At 38.5% G+C, this 19,843-nt stretch overlaps 1 protein-coding gene across 3 annotated transcripts in view; it reads left to right on the plus strand.

Annotated features, from left to right (window-relative positions):
• Positions 1 to 7,280: 7,280 nt before the first annotated feature.
• The window catches only part of rhbdf1a (rhomboid 5 homolog 1a (Drosophila)), a 31,917-nt gene continuing 19,354 nt past the window's right edge, over positions 7,281 to 19,843 (plus strand). For all 3 annotated transcript variants that reach the window (XM_038287902.1, XM_038287903.1, XM_038287904.1), the window contains exon 1: positions 7,281 to 7,594. The gene's annotated coding sequence lies outside the window, so the exon portion shown is untranslated. The remainder of the gene's footprint in view (positions 7,595 to 19,843) is intronic.

Genomic DNA, 19,843 nt, shown 5'->3' on the forward strand with positions numbered 1-19,843 from the left:
GTCATGTACAAGTATTTTCACAAAGATTGTTGACTTTGTTCAGGCTGGTAGACTAGTGAAGGCCAGTGTTTCCATCGCCCGTCAGCAACTCATTGTTGCTGCCACTGATAATCTTAGCAGAAGTGTTTTGGCAAACCCTTTAGGCCTTCTGTTTTGCTTTTATCTCCTGCAGGCTCCTCATTGGTTGTGACACAGGGCAGAAACTCGTCTGTGCAGATGGACTAACAGAATGCTTCCCAGCTAAAAATATCCTAGTAGAGCATAAGTAAGAGATAAGAAGAAACACAAATGTAGTCGGATCTATAGAGCTTGTTGATAAAGGGCAATATGAATTTTAGGCAAACTTATCATTTTAGATGAGTTAAAACTGATATTTTAATTAGAAAGAGGTAGGAATATATATATATATATATATATATATATATATATATATATATATATATATATATATATATATATATATATATATATATATATATATATATATATATACATATATATATATATATATATACATACTATAATATGTTTACTACTCATCCCTTGATCTATTAGTTATTTTGTATATCCTTAAAAATCAGTTACTTTTTTCTTTTAAATTATTACCATGCTTGTCTAGCACGAAGTAAACGGAAACTCTGGTGCCAAAATGTCTTTTGATGTCAGATCAAGCCTTTTAAAATGGTTGCATGTGTGTTCGATTTAATCAATAGTTTTTTTTCTTTTGCAAAACAACTTGGAGTATAAAATCAATAATTAGTTTTGAGTTTTTTATCTGGACACTAATTAGCTTTCATTGTTATTCCTATTGATGAAAAAAAGAAAAAAGAAATAAGTGGACTGGTCATTGTTTTTCTGTGTCTTCCTTATGCATTGGAGGTCTGAATGTGTTGAATCCACACAAATAAAGAACCAAATATTTGTGGGCTCCTTGTTCTCAAGAGCATGTTGCAGCCCAGGGGCCAATTATATGAAAAAGAATTAATAATTAATCATAATTAATAATTCAAGACCCCCTTTCGTTGTTTACTGCAGCCGTTTGGTATGAGCTGCACACCATGTTAAAGTCTCACTGGGAGATGGAAAGATGACTTCATTTGTGATCCACTTCACTCACCTACTCAACAAAGCCATGCCTATAAGGAAACAGGCTTGTCTTTGTCCACATCTGGAATGTTATGCCCACAACTTTTAACTCCACTGCATAATTCGGACCATATGTGGACCGTTAATCTTGAGTGCATACATAAACTGCAATTATGGATGTACTTGTTTAGCTTGAGAGCTGTGTTTTTCAGTGGGAGAAACACTTTTGAAAGTCGGGTTTATGTCAAAGCTAAGCAGTGCATCAAATACAGTTTTATGCAGCAATTTTGCAGTAGCGGAGGGTGTGTTAAGGGTACTTTAGTAGATCATTAAAGGCTAAAGCTCTGAGCAGTTTGTTTTATTGATTCCACCTGCACCAGTCTGCTAACCTTCTTTGATAACAGTCTCCTTGTTTCTGGTCACACCTGTGGTTTTCATAAATAACAGCGAATGAGTCAGGCTGATATCTATCTGGTCTCATCAATATGACAAAGGGAGTATAAATCCACACCACATGATCACACAACACGCATCTCTTCTGCTTTCAGCATCATTTTACCATTTATTTTCCAAATGACAAAATGCATTTTTGTGTTTTCATACCTTGACTTCTGACTTCTAGATGGTCAGTTTGTGCTGACTGCTAGAAGTTGTAGTGTTGAATGTAAGCCAAAAGACTTGTTAACATACATGTTAACATAGTTTGACCTCTTTATAAAATTTCACCCTTATATGAGTGGAAGAAATCCTTCTGTTCTTAAGGCCTTTTTTCTCCCTTCCCTAAAGGAAGCAGTTTATGGACCGTCTGACATGGTACTTTTGGTTAAACATTATCCTTGCACTCACGCCTTTTATCTCTACTTAACTGATGGGCCTTCAGGGGAACTAGGGAGCTCCGAATGGCTCCTTCACTGCTTCTGTAATGCTGCTTTTGACCCTGCTTTAACCCACTGTTGTTTCATGGGAAACTTCACCATTAATTACGCACTTCATGGTTTATCAATCAGGGACTCCCTGTCGGCCTCTAAATATTACATCCAAGGGGTAAGCATAGGTAAAACTAGAAAAAGAAAACTCTTATAGATTCCTTACAGTTATGCGAATATTGTGTTTTTATTCATTAAACACATGTCTGATTTAGATTTGTTTAAACTGGTGTTTTAAACTATAACTATGTTGCAAGATGCTATAAAATTATAGAGCTAAACAGACTACATTTAAAGCAGTTTGATATTTAAAAGATCTCCTTGTACCTAATTAATCATCGAGAAGAGAACTGTGGAGGATGAATTACAAAATCTAAATGACACAGTTAATTCCAGTGCTTTCCCAGAAAGAATGTCGATTTCATAACCAATAGAGTTACATCAGTGATTTACCAGAATGTAGAGAGCAAACAAATGCTTTCTATCAGCCCTTCAGTGCCGGTTGAGAGAAATCCAGCCTGCTCCTTCTAACTTTATAATAACACTTCTCTCACTATTACTTCTTAGAACATTGAAAACTTTGCACCCATTTAAACAAAAAATAAATGTGAACAACTTAAGAAATGCAGATTTACATATTAATTAGAAAGGCTGACTAAACAGAAGATAATGACATAGGTCTATTTTCAAAATGACTTCATATCAAACTGTGCAAAAAATCTGGAATAAAAATAACAAACTGTTATTGAGCTGCTGATAAATTAAAGGCAAAAATAAGGTGTCCCCTTATCCCTATCCGGTTAAAACATCCTACCTAAGAACTCTCAAGAATATAAAACATAATCTACGTTAATACATGTGATGCCCTATATAGTTGCATAAACAGTGAACAATCCTGCAGGAGACGCCAGCAGCACAGATCACTGAACAAATATAATCCTAAATATGCCACCCTAATAAGCAAAATCTTCTTCTAGCACTTTAATAATGATTTTTTTTGTAAACTGCCATCTGCAGTACCAAAAGAAACAGAATGCAAGGGTTGCTGTCATGTTAAGTTTTCATCAAAGCATTCCAGAAACCTTTTACATAACATAGAATGTCTTTTTTTGTTTCCACACATGAATGCTCGTGGTTTACAGATCTAGTGTGAAAATTATGTTTTATTATTGCCTTAATAATAAGACAAAATGCCACATGAAATGTTACATGTAGCTGCTTATCAACACCTCGAACCTATCTGCTTCATCCACCTCACTCCTGGAGAATATTCCCAGCTGACTCTTAGCCTTCACTGATGGAATGCACTCTAATGGGGTTTTTATTAAATGGAGCTGCAGGGTGTGTTACTGCTGCCGCAGAGGAACCTTATTCTCTCAAATTAAATCTTTGCTTTAAAACAGACTTAGATTCAGGGCAACAGCTTGCTTTTTGCTTCTACAGCAAAGCATTGATATCAACTCTCATTTGAACTTTAGCAACCATTGCATCAGCAGACCCCAACTCAAGCCTCATGTGACATTAGACTAAAAAGAAAAAGCAGAATGTGGATCTTTATTTATTTTATTTTTTTTACTTGATTCTGTGTAATTCCACGGCTAAAATGCAGTAACTGAGCAAAATATATGGGCATGTGATGTTATGCTCGTCATCATTGAGTCATGGGGCAAGATTACATGGTTTGTCCATTAAGAGGCCTGAAACCATAAAAATGTTTTAAGTAATAAATCTCTCATAGTCTTTTAGGTTGTTTGAATTTGTTATAAGCAATAGTTCATATTAGGCCCAGACACTTAGCTGCATGCCTGGTAAAATATTTCTCTGAGCTGTATTTAAGGATACCGTGTGCCTTAAAGCTGTTAACAGGGATTGGAAATTTTACTAAATTGCTCATATTAAAGTAGAAATTTGAGAATGGTCACATATTTTAATATGTATATATATATATAGCATATATCAGACAAAGCTAATGCAGGCACGTATTAGATGATAAACAAAGTTTTATATGATGCACACTAAATTTCATGCAATAGGATTTTAGTTTTTGGTTTCCCCAGCTTTTTGTTGTTTTGCACTTCAAAAAGGTCCTGGAATCAAATCCTCACCTTGGCTCCCTCTGCTTGGAGGTTACATGTACTCCCTGTGCATGAGGGTGTTGTATCTGGGTGCTCTAACTTTCTCTCAGATAAAGAAAATGAATGGGCTGCCATGTTTACTGGTGACTTTAAAGTAATCTAAGGTGGGAACGTGCATGGTTGTATATAATGCCTAGTTGTATAACTATTAGCCCCCTGTAACCCAGATAGATAAAGTGGTGGAACATGAATGCAGTGGTCATAATTTTGTAGAGCATTTTTCTGCTGAAGATCGTCATCATCTAAATTACATTTCTATGTTCCATTTATTTAATTAGCTGTTCATGAGCAGCATTTTATGTTACATATGGAGGTTAAAGCTTAAAAAAATATCTCCTTATTTCTTATGTCCCCCTTCTGCTTGATTTCAAATGCAGGGGGCATTCACAAATGAAATCTTGCTGTTGTCAGCTCTACTTGGAGCTGACAACAGCTGACAAACGTCAACCCCCATCCTTGGAGGATATAAGAGCCTGGTGGACAGACTACACATACACACACATATACATATATATATATATGTAATTGACATTGTCTTCTCCACAGAATACTGTTTTAATTGTTTTGAAATGTGTTTTGTGTTTCTTGTATTTCTGTTTGACCTTCAGAACATATTTCTGAAAGCATAATAGATCTTAAAATAGCAAGTTACATGGTTCACAAATTATCAGGCTTTGACATCTGTGGCTCTTCCATATTCTAAGGTTTGATTTTTATTTATTTTTTTTTTTTACAAAGAAATTTCAAAATATGCATCAGAAAGTACATTTAAAGCTCTTTAGCAGATGATAGGTTAGATATTTCTAACATTCACTGGTTCAGGAGTTGTTTAACACAAAAAAATGTTTCAGTCCCAGGCCATTTTTTGGTTACAGCTGTGATGCGGTTCTTGAACCATGGATTCAAGCAGAAGAGATTGAATCCATGCTTCAAGAATCCTCCAGATTGTTTATTGGACTGTGTCAGAGATCCACTGATTCGATACCTGGATAGGATATCAACTCTGATATTTTCTGATTAGCTGGATCTGATATTGTGATTTTAGATGGGATGTCAGGGATCCAACTCAGTACACTTTACATGGATCTGTAATAACCTCAGAACCAATATTCTAATATAACCTCAGTAGAACTGGGTAAAAAAAAAAATCGATTTAATCAATTTTGAATGGATTCCTTTAAATTTTTGCAAAATCGATGTCTAGGGAATGAGATTGATTAGTTCTATAGTGACGTGCGTGACGTTCACATTCAAATGAGTAGGAAAGATGCACTCAAGATTACTTCAAGCCAGACAGCTGCAAATATAGCCAATAGGTTGACTGAAGACATTAACAAATGGGAGCTGACCAGCAAACACCCTGTAGTTGTTACGGACAATGCTGCAAATATGGTTTGTGCAGGGAAGATAATGCAGCTCATGCATGTCTGCTGTGTCCCCGCTGAGTCACGTCTGCATGCTCTAGTGAGGCTTCACTTTTTCACTTTTCACAAACAAGTTTGCACTTATGAGACAGTTTTGTTCACATCTCAAGTTTAAACTGTCTGATTTACAAGTTTGCGCTTTGTGTTTAATGTGACAGGAAAAAAATAAAATACATGAGCATTTCGAAACACAGTTGAACCACTTTCATTGTTGTAAAAACAGATCGAATCGAAATTAATCGATTTAGAACTGTATTAATGAAAATCGAATCGATTCAGGACTTTGGCGAAAATACCCAGCCCTAAACCTCAGGGACCCAATATTCAGACAAACTGATCAGGATGATTTTCAACAGGCTTTAATTAAATAAACAAACGCGTCGAGTGGCTAGTCATCAGACCAGTCCGGTCCCAGAGGAAGAAAGGAATCCGGGAGGGAGATTATTCATAGCTTGCAGCCGTAGTCGCTTCCAGAACTCGGGGTGATGACGAGCTGACACCAGCCGAACGCAGAGGAGGAAACAGTATCCAGAGCCTAGTTCAAATCCGAACCAGGCTGACAGACCAGACCACACCAGATCAGAGAGCCGAAGATGTACCAAAGGAGAATCCAAGCTGAGGTCAATAACACAGTCCAAGTTCGGTGCGCCAGCAGAATCCAGGAAAAAAGTTCAAAACCAAAAACTGGGAGAGCAGCCAAGGGCAAGAAAAAAAAACTTGAATATCCAAAAGCAGAAAACAGATAAGAATAGCAGAAAAACTCACTTGAACGCTAGAGTTACTCTTAAAAACAGCTAGAAAAATCTGGCACTGATGGTAGGCAGAAAAACTGCATAAGTAGCTGAGGGAACCAGGTGGATACAAACTGCGTTAATCAGCCACCGGGCCAATTAGACAGGTGAGCAGAGCAAAGACCATGACAGGAACTGTTATTTCTTTCTTTGTTTTAATAAATAATATACGTCACATTTATATTTGTGTTAATTTGTTACCCTTTTAAACTATGTTCATGCCAAGGCTAAGACCTTCACTCACATGGCAAGATAAATGGTTTATTTATTCAACAGCTGAATCGGACCATATCGCGATAAGCTCAGCCCAGGTATCAGTATAAGATTCATTCAGGAAAAACAGATCAGTGCATCCATTTTTACCTTCTATCACAATTTTCTCACTCCTATGCACCTTTTTCTAATTCAACAACAGTTTTTCTTCCGTCAAACTTTCCCTTAATATGATTGAATAGATACAGAGCACTGCGCCAGACAGCCTGTTAAAGGATGAGCTTTTTTTTCATTTACCCTCCTTGGGGACAGGCTGAATATTGCTTTCCATAATCAGAAAGCCACAATCATCCAATTTAACAAGCATAACGCATGACATATATTTCCATGCGTAATGAATCTATTTTTTTTTAATCCAATTGAATAACTAAACTAGATAAACTCCAACATGAGGCTCTAAGTTACTGAGGTGCATCTTTAAAGCTAATATAATTCACTGGGGAGTAAACTGAAATGGCAGACCTGGCTTCCCAGGACTCACACGGACATATCGCTTAGTCACCCCGTAGTGAACCGGGAGAAGCAGCGCCTCCCCGCGCGCCCAGCGATTGGTCGGTGCGCTCCTCGGGCTCGCCTTCCCCTCAGACCGTCTTCAGCCCAGGGCGGGGCGGGCTCTCCACCAAACTTAATCGGGCTACAAGAGAGGGAACTTCGGCCGCACGCTTCATGGAGCAACGTGGAAACACCTCGTCCGTTGGAGAGAAGGGGAGCAGACAGCAGCCTCATCCTTGTCACACCCATCCGCTTCGCCTCTGCTGCCGCAGTTGAGACCAACAGCAAAGCGACTGGATTTTACGCACGGCGGTGGGACTGGTATTTAAAAAGAAAATCACACATCTGCTTGGTGAAAAAGAAACAGCGTGTGTTGCTGTTAGAATGATGTGAGAAAACCGGAGATCAGCTGCCTGTGAAAGAATCTCATTATAAGGATATCTTTTATACTGCTGAGCGTTATAAGGGTGAGTTTTGTCTTTTTTCTTTCTTTTATTATTTATCGTGACTGTCTGGTGCTCTGGTCTACCCATACGGAAGGCAGGCAGCAGTCGGAAGAAGCGCTCAGCGTCGTGATTATTAAAGAGGAAACGAGCTCGGTCAAAGTAGATTAAATTTAGGGGCCAATTAGCTGGTCAGCGTGGGAACCCTGTGGATCCAGCAGGGAGATGACAATGGGACACCGTGTTCTGTGTCATTGTTAAAGTGGACAATTTCAAACGTTCCAGTTCTGAAGCTTATAATTTGATTCACCATATGAGGCCCAACCTGCTTTTTTTTCCTATTTTTTTTTAAATGATATAAGACTTTAAAGGAATGAATGGGGGGGGAGTTTGAAACTCATGCTTTAACGCAGGGGAAAATTGTATAACAATCTGATTTAATAAATACCACACATTGTTTAGCCTATGTCTTAGAATATAATTATTTCTTTAAAACTGGAGTGTCTGGTAAATTACACCATGTACAGTTTCAGCATGACTTCATTCATTTTTGCCCCCCTCCCACTCAAACTGTCCTTCCTGGTCACCATCAGCATCCGTCTCCCAATGCAAATCAGCTTACTCATTTCCTCTTACGGTACACTAATATAGACTGATAAATATATAACTGTAAATGTAGATTTACCAGAAAAGAGAACCAGTGCCGCCTTACAGTGTTGTTTTGTCTTTAGATTGTGGCTTTTCTATTGCACTAAACAATTGTTATTTAAAGTGACTCATAGTTGAGAGCCAAAATATTAACACAGTTGCAGCATCCTTCGGTATACCAAAATGTGTATCCGCTTTCCATGTCTGCCTTGTTAGCAGCCTCCATATTCCCAACCTGCAACCTTGTTGACAATTTACGCTCATCACTGTCCTACAATACCTGGCCATGTGGAAGTGAAACTGTGGCCCCACTGTATTGGAAACTGCTGACTGATTTTGGCAGACAAGACAAATAGGAGCACATGGCCAAGTTTGTGTGCCCAGTTATCCTGAAACATCATCACATAGAGCAAGAGGAGGGGGTGATGTAACCGGACCAATAAAGCAAAGCCCTGATGTGTGATAGTGGCAGTCATGCTCATCCCCTGTCAATGCTCCAACTGGAACCCAGAGAGAATATTCCCAAAGTGTGCTGCTGTTGTGTTTGGGGCCTATATATATATATAATGTATATCTTTCTGTGGGACTTGAAAGCACCTCCGTAGAAGCAGATCTTTTATCCAGTGTGGCCTTTTATTGATTGGCTTGTATGAGAGGTTTGTTTTTTGGGGGGTGTCTGTTGATGAGGCCACACCGTAATCATGCCAGCATGACTCATGGCACAGTTTCTGTCTGTCTGTCGGTCGGGCCAAGTGATCAGTCCTGGGGAAATTCTTCATGGTGTTGACTTTAAATACAGAGCAGGATTTCATGCTCAGTGCTCATGTTGTCAACTTTCATTCATTGCCATTCCTCCATAGATGTTTTTTTCCCCCCATCCATCTAAAACTATTCAGCATTAACAAAACATATTTTTATTTGCCTTCTACGATGGGCAATGCATGTACAATTACAAACAGCTACGTTCACATTTCTTTTTGGTGTTTGACTTTTTTGTTTTGTTTAAAAGGACTACAGGAAAGATTCCTGTTCCCAAACCTTGGTGTACCCTCCGGTATTACTGGTCATTTTCTTCATTTTGTCTGCGCTCTCTCTGAGCTGGATGAACTGTGCTTTAGTCAGCTGTACAGCTCAATGGGTGGAGCAAATGATTGTCCAAGTAACTATGTGATACAGATGTGTTTTACCCCAGAAAACATCTGTATCACATGCAAAACATCTTGCAAAGAAAAACATCTTTAAAGAAATTATTTCATCCGTCAACATGATGTCTGCTTATAGTTACAGAGCTTGATTATTGTAATTGCAAAGTGGTCATAATTCAAATATTTTATGAAGTCCCACATGCTGGCATGATGTATATAGCGTGATCCTGGAAGAAAACTTATCAAATGCCACAAAAGACTTGAGGCTGGGATGGAAATTAACCTGATAAGGTTAGACTGAAGAATGTTGTTATGTTAGAATAGATCAGTCGAAGTTAAATCTTAACTAAACTTAGAAGCAGTTTTAAGCTTTGTACATATATGTTCAGACATTTGTCGTTCAATCTGACTGACTTTCGACAATTATGAAAAGAAGAATAGATTTCAGTGTCAAGGTGTTGAAACTTGGAAGAGACTTACAAAGAAACAGCTACAGTTACAGTGAAAGATGGTTTTACAAAGTATTTAGAAGCAAAACAAAAAACCTGCACTATTCAGACTTCCATTCAAATGAATAAAATAAAACCATGCATCATTTTCCTTCGACTTGCTTTGGTCACATTGAATTCTAACAAATTCAAATGTATGGTTGGTATATATAAAATATATGTACAGTATGGTTTACAGAGTAAATACTTTTCCAGGGCACTGTGTGTTTCTTCTGCTACTGTTAATATTTACCTCCTGGGTGGACTTGTTAACAGTAGGCATAAGAACAATACCCAGACCAGTCAAACATGCAGACTAACTCGTTCTTCTGCTCGAGAAACAAAAGGAATGTATGTTGGCTGGCTAGAGAGCTTAAAAAGCAGCATTGGCTAGATATCTGTCTCACATTGGCTCAGCGCCTAGCTCCTTGACTTTGAGGTGGTTGTGGTTTTGGAGTAGATAAAAAAAAAAAAAGTTTTTTGCATGTTATGCTGTGATGTCTGTAATAAGGTCTGCAATATAACATGCAAGTATTCACATCTTCCCGTCATATCAGTGAAGTGATCAAAACAATGAAAACTTAATGATTTGTTTGGTGCAGACGACTACTGAAAAACGGCTTGTGTGGCTCAATATTCATAAGCTTCATGAAAGTACAGTATCTAGGCTGGTAATTGAGAGAGTTCAACCATTGTAGCCAGCTTTATCTATCCCCGTGACACCTTAAGGGGTGGCATGATGCAGCTTCCAGCATGACGATGAAGTCAGATGTGATGTAATGCTATAATGCAGCAGCAGGCCTATTTCAGGTTTACCTCTAAGCCTCCAGGCCTTCCATCTGCCAGCATACCACCCTGCCTTTCTCTCCGTCAGCACCTCATATGTCATGAGCTGGACATGAACTGGCATTCGTCGAACATACTGGAAAACTTTGTCACACAGAAAAAGCTGTAGATCATATGACATCAAGCATCCAAGTCATATTTGATTATTTTATTTAAGTCAGACTGTTATTAGTGTGCAATATGAATGAAGACATCTGATTTGGGATTGGTGTTCTTATTGTGTTTCAGGGTATTTGACCTGGGGAAAAAAATAGTTTTCAGAGAGATGGCTATTCAAGCCTGGTTGCTTCCTCACTAGAGCTCCAGCAGCACCTGTTTTGACCTTTGGTCTTCCCACTTGAGAGTGAAGAGCTCTCAGAGGTTGGGTTGTTCAGATAGCTCAATAAATTCTTTCCGTACCCGAGGCCCTCAAAGTCAGATGTAAACACTGGTTGTGAAAAGATTTCTTACTACAGTGAAACCGCACAGTCCACCATCTTATCCAGTCTTTTCTATTTGAAGAAAAGGAAAAAATAAAATATGGCTTTTTAAGTCCACAGTGGGAATTTATTCCTCTGCGTTTAATCCATCCCTTTGAGAACACTGCTGCCAAACTGAATAGCATACGGAGAACATCCTGGTGTTATGGGTTTTGCTCAGGGACCCATAGAAACAGCCTGAGTTTCGAACATCCAATCTCACTGCCTCTCCAGGATGTAAACACTCTGTTCTCTGCCCAGCAGACCACCACTTGAGCCTTATTTGTGAACAGATTTAATTTATTTTTAAAGACAGCTGTGACATAAGATTGAGTCTTCATTACTCAAGTATTTGATACATAAGAAGAAACTTGAATTTCCCAAAGCTGCTTTTTTTTAGCACACATCTGAGAGCAATTAAATGACTAGAAGTAATAAAGAACATGCACTTGAGACTGTAAATACCCTCTTTGAGTATAGAAAATGGAAGAAAGCCTTTCTGAAAGGCACTAACCATAAATGTAGTGTAGAAGCCACATTGGTCGCTTTGGGAAAAAATAAACTATCTACCATTCCTACACTGCTGCTGGTTGAACTTTAACACAACATAGAAATTAGCATTTGTTCAGAGGTTAAAATGCAGGTGAATTTATGAAGTGTCGTGTAGATGTGATCAAGCACCGTTCTTAGTTATTGGAATTTGGATATCCAAATGTTAAGCACACTTTACCCCAATTTAAAATAATAAAACAGGATAATTATTTATCACCTGCTTAAGAAGTTAAAATTCTTATGAGATAATAAACTCCCAATTCCTAAAAAACAGGGCTTCTGTTTCACATGACTGTCGTTTGTTCAGAGTGACTTAGGATGTGGTGAGTAAAACCAACAGGGCAGCTCAGAGGCTAAACTTTCAACATCCATTTACAGAATGTCTTTATAATGTTTCCCTTTGTACTTCTGCATAAAAATGTCATTAAAGACGTATTCCTCCAAACTGAGTGATTGATCTTAAAGCACTGAAAACATTTGAACACCCTGCTTGCAAAGAGCTCAATCAAACCTCAGCTTAAATATCCAACACATATAGAGTATTTGAGCTGCTTGGGACCGGTTATTTTTAGCCCTTGAAAACCTATGAAGGACTGGAAATATGTGTGTATTTTATTTACTTAACTTTTCTTTTGCTGTACCTTTATATTGCATGTGCTGTCTAGTGGGATCAACCATGTTTTTGTTTATGTCTTGTATTGTTCCTATGTAAAGAAAAATAAAATGTAAAAGAAAATACCCAACACTTACTTTATCGTGTGCGTATCTATTGAATTGTGCAAGTTGTTGGCTTTGCCCCTTTGGTTCCATGATTTTAGCTACATTTTAGCTTTGAAAGCATATGCCACTGATTGTGTCGGATAAACTTGTATAATGTGCAACTGGAGTTTGTTGCATGCTTATTGCTGGACATTATCTATAAGGATTAAAAGGAACTACAAAACTCAAAAGTTAAAATTATTAAGCAATATTACAATAAAAAATATTACAAATTGAAAACATCCAATCAGCAGAATTATAAACCAGAAATAAAAAGGAGAGGCAAAGATATTGGGCTGCTATTACTGGAAACCCCAGTGTATTTAAGGATTCCATGCTGTAGTGAGATGCATGCTTAGTTTTTGAATCTTTAATCTTTGAGAAAATAGACTGAATGTCACATTTTTAGTTAAAGTAGTTTTAGAGCATTTAATAGATAATGAGAAAATGTGTAGAGTTTATATACTATACTAAGTGTATAATGTTCAGTTTTTAATGACTGAAACACTAATAGTTAACTATCAGGTAGAATACAATCAAACTGAGCACGAATTTCACTGCTGGAGCAAAGATTTCTATGTTATCTTTATGAAGAGGGCAGATATGCAGCAAAGGTGGTGAATTTAGTGGAGCGTAAAGAAGACAAGTTCTACAAAAATGTATTTAAAATAAATAGCATCTTGTGTGTGTGTGTGTGTATATGTGTATATATACACTATATTGCCAAAAGTATTTGCTCACCCATCCAAATTATTGGAATCAGGTGTTCCAATCACTTCCATGGCCACAGGTGTATAAATTCAAGCACCTAGGCATGCAGACTGTTTTTACAAACATTTGTGAAAGAATGGGTCGCTCTCAGGAGCTCAGTGAATTCCAGCGTGGAACTGTGATAGGATGCCACCTGTGCAACAAATCCAGTCGTGAAATTTCCTCGCTCCTAAATATTCCACAGTCAACTGTCAGCTGTATTATAAGAAAATGGAAGTGTTTGGGAACGACAGCAACTCAGCCACGAAGTGGTAGGCCACGTAAACTGACGGAGCGGGGTCAGCGGATGCTGACGCGCATAGTGCGAAGAGGTCGCCAACTTTCTGCAGAGTCAATCACTACAGACCTCCAAACTTCATGTGGCCTTCAGATTAGCTCAAGAACAGTGCGCAGAGAGCTTCATGGAATGGGTTTCCATGGTCGAGCAGCTGCATCCAAGCCATACATCACCAAGTGCAATGCAAAGCGTCGGATGCGGTGGTGTAAAGCACGCCGCCACTGGACTCTAGAGCAGTGGAGACGCGTTCTCTGGAGTGACGAATCGCGCTTCTCCATCTGGCAATCTGATGGACGGGTCTGGGTTTGGCGGTTGCCAGGAGAACGGTACTTGTCTGACTGCATTGTGCCAAGTGTAAAGTTTGGTGGAGGGGGGATTATGGTGTGGGGTTGTTTTTCAGGAGCTGGGCTTGGCCCCTTAGTTCCAGTGAAAGGAACTCTGAATGCTTCAGCATACCAAGACATTTTGGACAATTCCATGCTCCCAACTTTGTGGGAACAGTTTGGAGCTGGCCCCTTCCTCTTCCAACATGACTGTGCACCAGTGCACAAAGCAAGGTCCATAAAGACATGGATGACAGAGTCTGGTGTGGATGAACTTGACTGGCCTGCACAGAGTCCTGACCTCAACCCGATAGAACACCTTTGGGATGAATTAGAGCGGAGACTGAGAGCCAGGCCTTCTCGTCCAACATCAGTGTGCGACCTCACAAATGCGCTTCTGGAAGAATGGTCAAAAATTCCCATAAACACACTCCTAAACCTTGTGGACAGCCTTCCCAGAAGAGTTGAAGCTGTTCTAGCTGCAAAGGGTGGACCGACGTCATATTGAACCCTATGGATTAGGAACGGGATGTCACTTAAGCTCATATGTGAGTCAAGGCAGGTGAGCAAATACTTTTGGCAATATAGTGTATATATATATATATATATATATATATATATATATATACACATATATCTATACATATAAAGAAATGGAAGCATTACCACCCTTCCACACAGCCATCCCTTTCTCAAGAAGAGAAACAAAAGAAAAAAAAGAATAACAATGTTAGTAAAATGCTGTTATTAATAGATTTAAATGTTGCTAAATTTAGATCATGTTCTGCTTATCGTTGCTATTTGAAGGTTGGATTGTGCATACTTCTTTCCCTTAGCTCATTGTTGGTTCAGGCTTCCAACTCAAGGAACACCCAAACTGATACAGTATCCCAGCCCTGATACAGGACTGTCAAGTTTTAAATAGGGTGACTCTACCCCCCCCCCCCCACCCCCCCTTCCACTTCCCCACAGGCCAACTACTGCTTTGCTCCCGGCTCCTCTATCTGTGGAGGCCTCAGTTGTCATACCCAGAGGCTATGAATCCTCATTGTGTACCAGACTGCTAAACTTAAGCTGACTGTTCCCTGAATGGAAGTACACACAAATTTGTATCTGGAGAGTTTCAGCAATCCCAGCAACATCCCATCCAGTAAACTCGCTCCAGCTGCTTTTCCAGAAATGGAAAGGGTGTGTTTTTGGGGCCCTGTGAAATTTCTTATTTTGCCTCTTCTTTTTTTTTTTTTTTTTTTTTTCCCCTGATGATTCTGGTCTGGTTTGAGTCTAAATGTTTTTTTCTCTCTAAGCACGAACTTAAACAAAATTAAAAGATAAGTGCTTGTCAAAATATGCTTTTCAAACCTTCATATACCAGCCGTTTTTACATAAGTAGATTGGAATTTCTTCTATCCATCAGAGGAGGTGATGTGGCATGAAGCCCCATGGAATTTACATCTTTGAGCTTACCTCATAAAGCAACTCTCAACTTGCTCCATCTATGTTCACTTTCTATTCACCAATAATGCCAATGTTCCCGGCATTTCCCAGCTGGCCCATCTTGTAATGCTGTGCTGGGAGAAAACTATGTAAACTCCCTCATTTATGTTGCACAGATGATCACACCCAGTTTAAATAAAAAAGGAAGTCCAATAAATGTTATATATGTTCTCTTAAAAGAGCAAAAATAAACTTTCATAGAATAACATTCTGTTAAATTTCCAGAGTTCAAGCAAGATGTTCTGTCCATCCACCCACACATTTAGCACTGATTCCCTTATTTGTGTTTGGAAACATTGCTAATTCTCCTTGCTTTGACTTGAGTGGGAAAAACTGACTTTTTTTAAAAAATAAAGGCTGTGTGTGTGTTTTCTCTTGTTCCATCAGTTGTAAAGAGCCCTTCCTCTGTCTGGGCTTTGGGACTGTCCCAAAGGACCTGCCCCTGTCTTCCCTATTTTCCTGTGCTTTTGTCAAGAGTTTTCCACAGATCTTTCATCCCTGGTGTAAGGCTTCAGTCTCCCCACTTCCTTAGCATTCATCCTTGGTTTTACAAGTCTCTCAGCCCCCCTCAAAGGCTCAGCTTTACCTTCTTTGAAAATTTTTGTTAAATACATTTTTATGTGCTTCAGCAATTCATTTGTATATATTATTTTTCTGTCCACAACTTTGCCAATCCCCATTTCCATGTCTTATCAATAAAACGAATGTATCTTAGAGTTAACCAAACATTTTAATATAAAGGGTTTGGCAATTCTTTATTTTCTACATTACATAAAATACAAAAAATGATAATTGAATAGTTTATAGAAAAAGAATAAAAAACTAACAAACAACATAACATTTGCATGGGAGTAAAGGTAAAGCATTGCATTCTGCCATTACATCTACACAGATTTTTTGTTCAGAGCCGTATTGTCTTCTGACGTAGAAAGAATAATGTTGAATTTATTTGAATGGACCACTTTCTCTTTTTAATAAAAAGAGGAACAAATGTCGGCCCCTTTTCATTCCCAGGGCAGATCTGAGCTTCCTTCATTTGTTAAATGCTGCCCCAATATTTTTCTTTTTTCCATCACCTCTCAGACACCAATTTGGCCCCTTTGCACCAGTCAATCCTTTGTTATGTGGAGTTTGTTTCGTTTGAGGTGCACTTGTGACTGATCTTTTGTGATCCATCTTCAGGAGCAGTCACCTGCAATCTCTTGCTAATGCGTCAACAAAGTAGCCCGATGAATAAGGGTGTTTAAGGCATCACTCCTATGTGCATACCCAAAGAAACTAACCTAAATCACTCTAATGAACTGAAAAATGGAGCCTATAGAAAAACCTGTGTAAATATAGTATAAAAGCACCATCATCAAACAATTGTGAGAAATTGTAAGGTGGAAAAAAAACTGAATTTTTATACTTGCACAGTGCACCTTTAAGGTATTGATCTAATGCTTAATCTAATCATCAAGCAAATCTACTAATTAAAAAGGGTGTCAGTGATAATTCCAAAGGAGACAAGACAGTTGTTGAATAGAGTATACCCTATTTGCTGAAAGTTCAAATAAAGTCAGAGCTCTCTTCCACAAATGAAGTAAGTTGACTGACAAATTTGTACCTCCTAGTTAAAATCCACTCAACTGCAAAGATGTTGCATTGCGAGTTTCATAATCTTTACCCAACCATTATGGCCTTCTAAGGGTCTCAGCAGATGGACAGATGTTTATTCTTTCTTTTCCATGTCTTCTTTTCCTGAATGGGCTAGAGGCCTAGTGGGTTAGAGCTGTGCATTTGAGCTCTGAGAAGGTTGGAAGTATCCGGTTTGATCCCCACAGCCTCCACTCTGGGCTCCTGACCCCTAACCCCACACTGCTTGCCGGGCACCTCACAATGGCATCACTGCTCCCCAATGGGATGGGTTAAATTCAGCGTGTGAATTTCCCCATTGTGGGACAATAAAGGGACTTGCATTGAAAAACTGCATCCGTCAGAGTGAAATGTCATCATTCAGCTGAGCTAAAAATGGTATTAATCTTTATTGATTTTATGAAGCGATAGTGAAAAGGTGTTGAGACATTATAAATAGGAGCATTATTTGTCCATGTGAAACAGACAGAGAGACTTTCAGGTTTTTGGAGGGGCTTAACATTGGTGAGCCCACATACTCAAGAAAAATCTTTCTTTAAAAATAGCGAAGTTTTCCTTAAGAAAAGAACTGCTCAGTGTAGAACGTCTAATCTTTGAGAGCAAACCATCCTGCAACATTTAAATGCATCCTATCTGTAAAACACACCCGACTCAAATGCATGTGACTTTATCAGGCTTCTGTAGAGCTGAATGAACTGCTGATAAGAGATTTAAGTAATTTGATTCAAGTGTGTTGGATGAATCTAAAAGTTGTATGGAGGTTAGTTTCGAGGATCAGACTTGGACACCTTTAGCATATTGTATGATCCTGAATAATAATTGAAACCGCTCCAAACACTGGTCAAGTGCTGGACATTGTTAGAATCGTTTTGAACTTTCTTCTTTTTCTTTCCTCTTCTCTTAGGCTCAGATTTAATACTGATTAGAATGCATACCGTTCCACAAGAATTTGCATAACAAAACAGTATTGTAACAGAAAAATGAAATTAATTACACCATGAGAATGCAGTTCTTTTGGCTTAGCTGACTGGATTTAATTCGTTATATAAAATCTAGCTTTTCAGGTAACTGAGCAGAACAATTACAGGCTCTTTGGAGATTAAATAGTTTTGAGTTGAATCATGAAAAACACACAAAAACCATGGTTTTAGACTTATTGAAACTGTAACAAGTCATTCATTTCCGAGAGTTAAACCACACCTTCAGAGGATTTCTCCTTTTTCTTTACATAAACCCATATCTCACCACACTCTTTCATTGCTACCACTGCACATTGTTCATGTAATCTACCTAACCTTCTGGTTGGACTTGTTCTTTAGTAAGACCAAAAATATTTTGTTTTGTCTTTTTATAGTGGATTAAACAATGTTTGATGGCCTTCAGTATTAACGGACTGTTTCTGTTTCATAAAACGGTTAAAGCAGAGGTTTCATGTTGATTTACATATAACTGATTTGTGAGATTTCACCACATGAGGCTGCGGGAAGCAGCTCACACATGCTTTGAATATCCACTTATCTATAGGTCACATCATGTTCTACCACCTAACTCAATGATTTCTATATAAGAATGCCTTGCAGCCTTCCTTACTCGTTGGTCATATTTGCCTGCGGCGGACATGAAAGGGATTCAAATTTGGGAGCTTATTATAATTACCTTGCTGCTCTGTGGGGAAGTAGACTGATTTTTCCCTCCCTTTAATCCAGAGAGGTTTCTAAAGATTAAAGAGGTCTCTGGTGCTCTTATCACTTCAAAAACTATATTTGGAAAATCCTCTCGACTGCATAAAACCAAGCTTAGCCATCTATTACTTATCATGGCAGATTAAATAAAGTCTTTATATATCAGTGATGAGAGAGATGATCGATTTAATGTTCTCTGTATGCTTTGTAAATTTCAGTACAAGTGAATACAAAGCTGCCATTGTGCATGTCAAATCTAACACTACTGTAGAGCTAAGTGATATAACAAAAACATAACTTCTGGATTTTTTTTTGCTGTAAAATCAATGTTTTAACAGGAAGCCATAACGCTGTCTTTAACGCCCATATAAGTTTATATAGACTTATACCTCAGAGGGTCCCAGGCCACAAGTCTAAGTCAAAAGACTGTTTTGAAACTCGCAATAACCTTAAAAACTCATTCTTGCTTTTATTTGACTTTGTGAAGTTTGATCCTTTTGAGACTAGACATGTAATCTCCTCTTTGATCCATTCTATTACCCATTATTCTACAGTAAACCACACTTCATCAACTTTCCTAAATAGATGTGTCAGATTGGATGCTGAAATCTCTAGTTGATCTGTGTGCAGCAGGCCTACTTTTCACAGAAGGCCCTTTTTTTCATATTACAGTCACGTACGCCTTGTCATGGCCAGGGATGGGATGTGTAAGTTTACACGTGCCGTGTGGATGTGTTCCTGTGCTTGTGAGCAATCTTATGTTGTTTCCTTGGTTGTGTTGACCGGACACACCGGACATGCCTTCATTTACACACTGCCCCTCCTCTGCTCTGTGCTTCCTTCCTTCTAGTGCTCCCCAGTAAAACAAGCAGTAACCATACCTCCTTAAGCCGGTGGTCCAATACACAGGATGTGACATCAGCTCTGATGTCCATCCTTTCTGGAGTATTTATTTTTTATTCCTGCTGACTGATTAGATAACTGTGGGGTTTAAAAGAAGATATCCTTATTCATAAGTCAACAGCTGGGCTAACATAAACATTTTTATGACACCGCTGAACTTTGATTAAATAAACTTACCGTGTGCCTCGTGTTGAACTCTTCTCAGCTGGGAATTTGCTTAGTCCACCATTTCCATTGATGGAGGAATGAAAACTTGAGCCTGCTCTTGCTGTTTTTTTTTTTTTTTTTTGAC

This window comes from Cyprinodon tularosa, unplaced genomic scaffold (assembly GCF_016077235.1).
Source record: "Cyprinodon tularosa strain WSP-4 unplaced genomic scaffold, ASM1607723v1 ctg246, whole genome shotgun sequence".
NCBI lineage: Eukaryota > Metazoa > Chordata > Actinopteri > Cyprinodontiformes > Cyprinodontidae > Cyprinodon > Cyprinodon tularosa.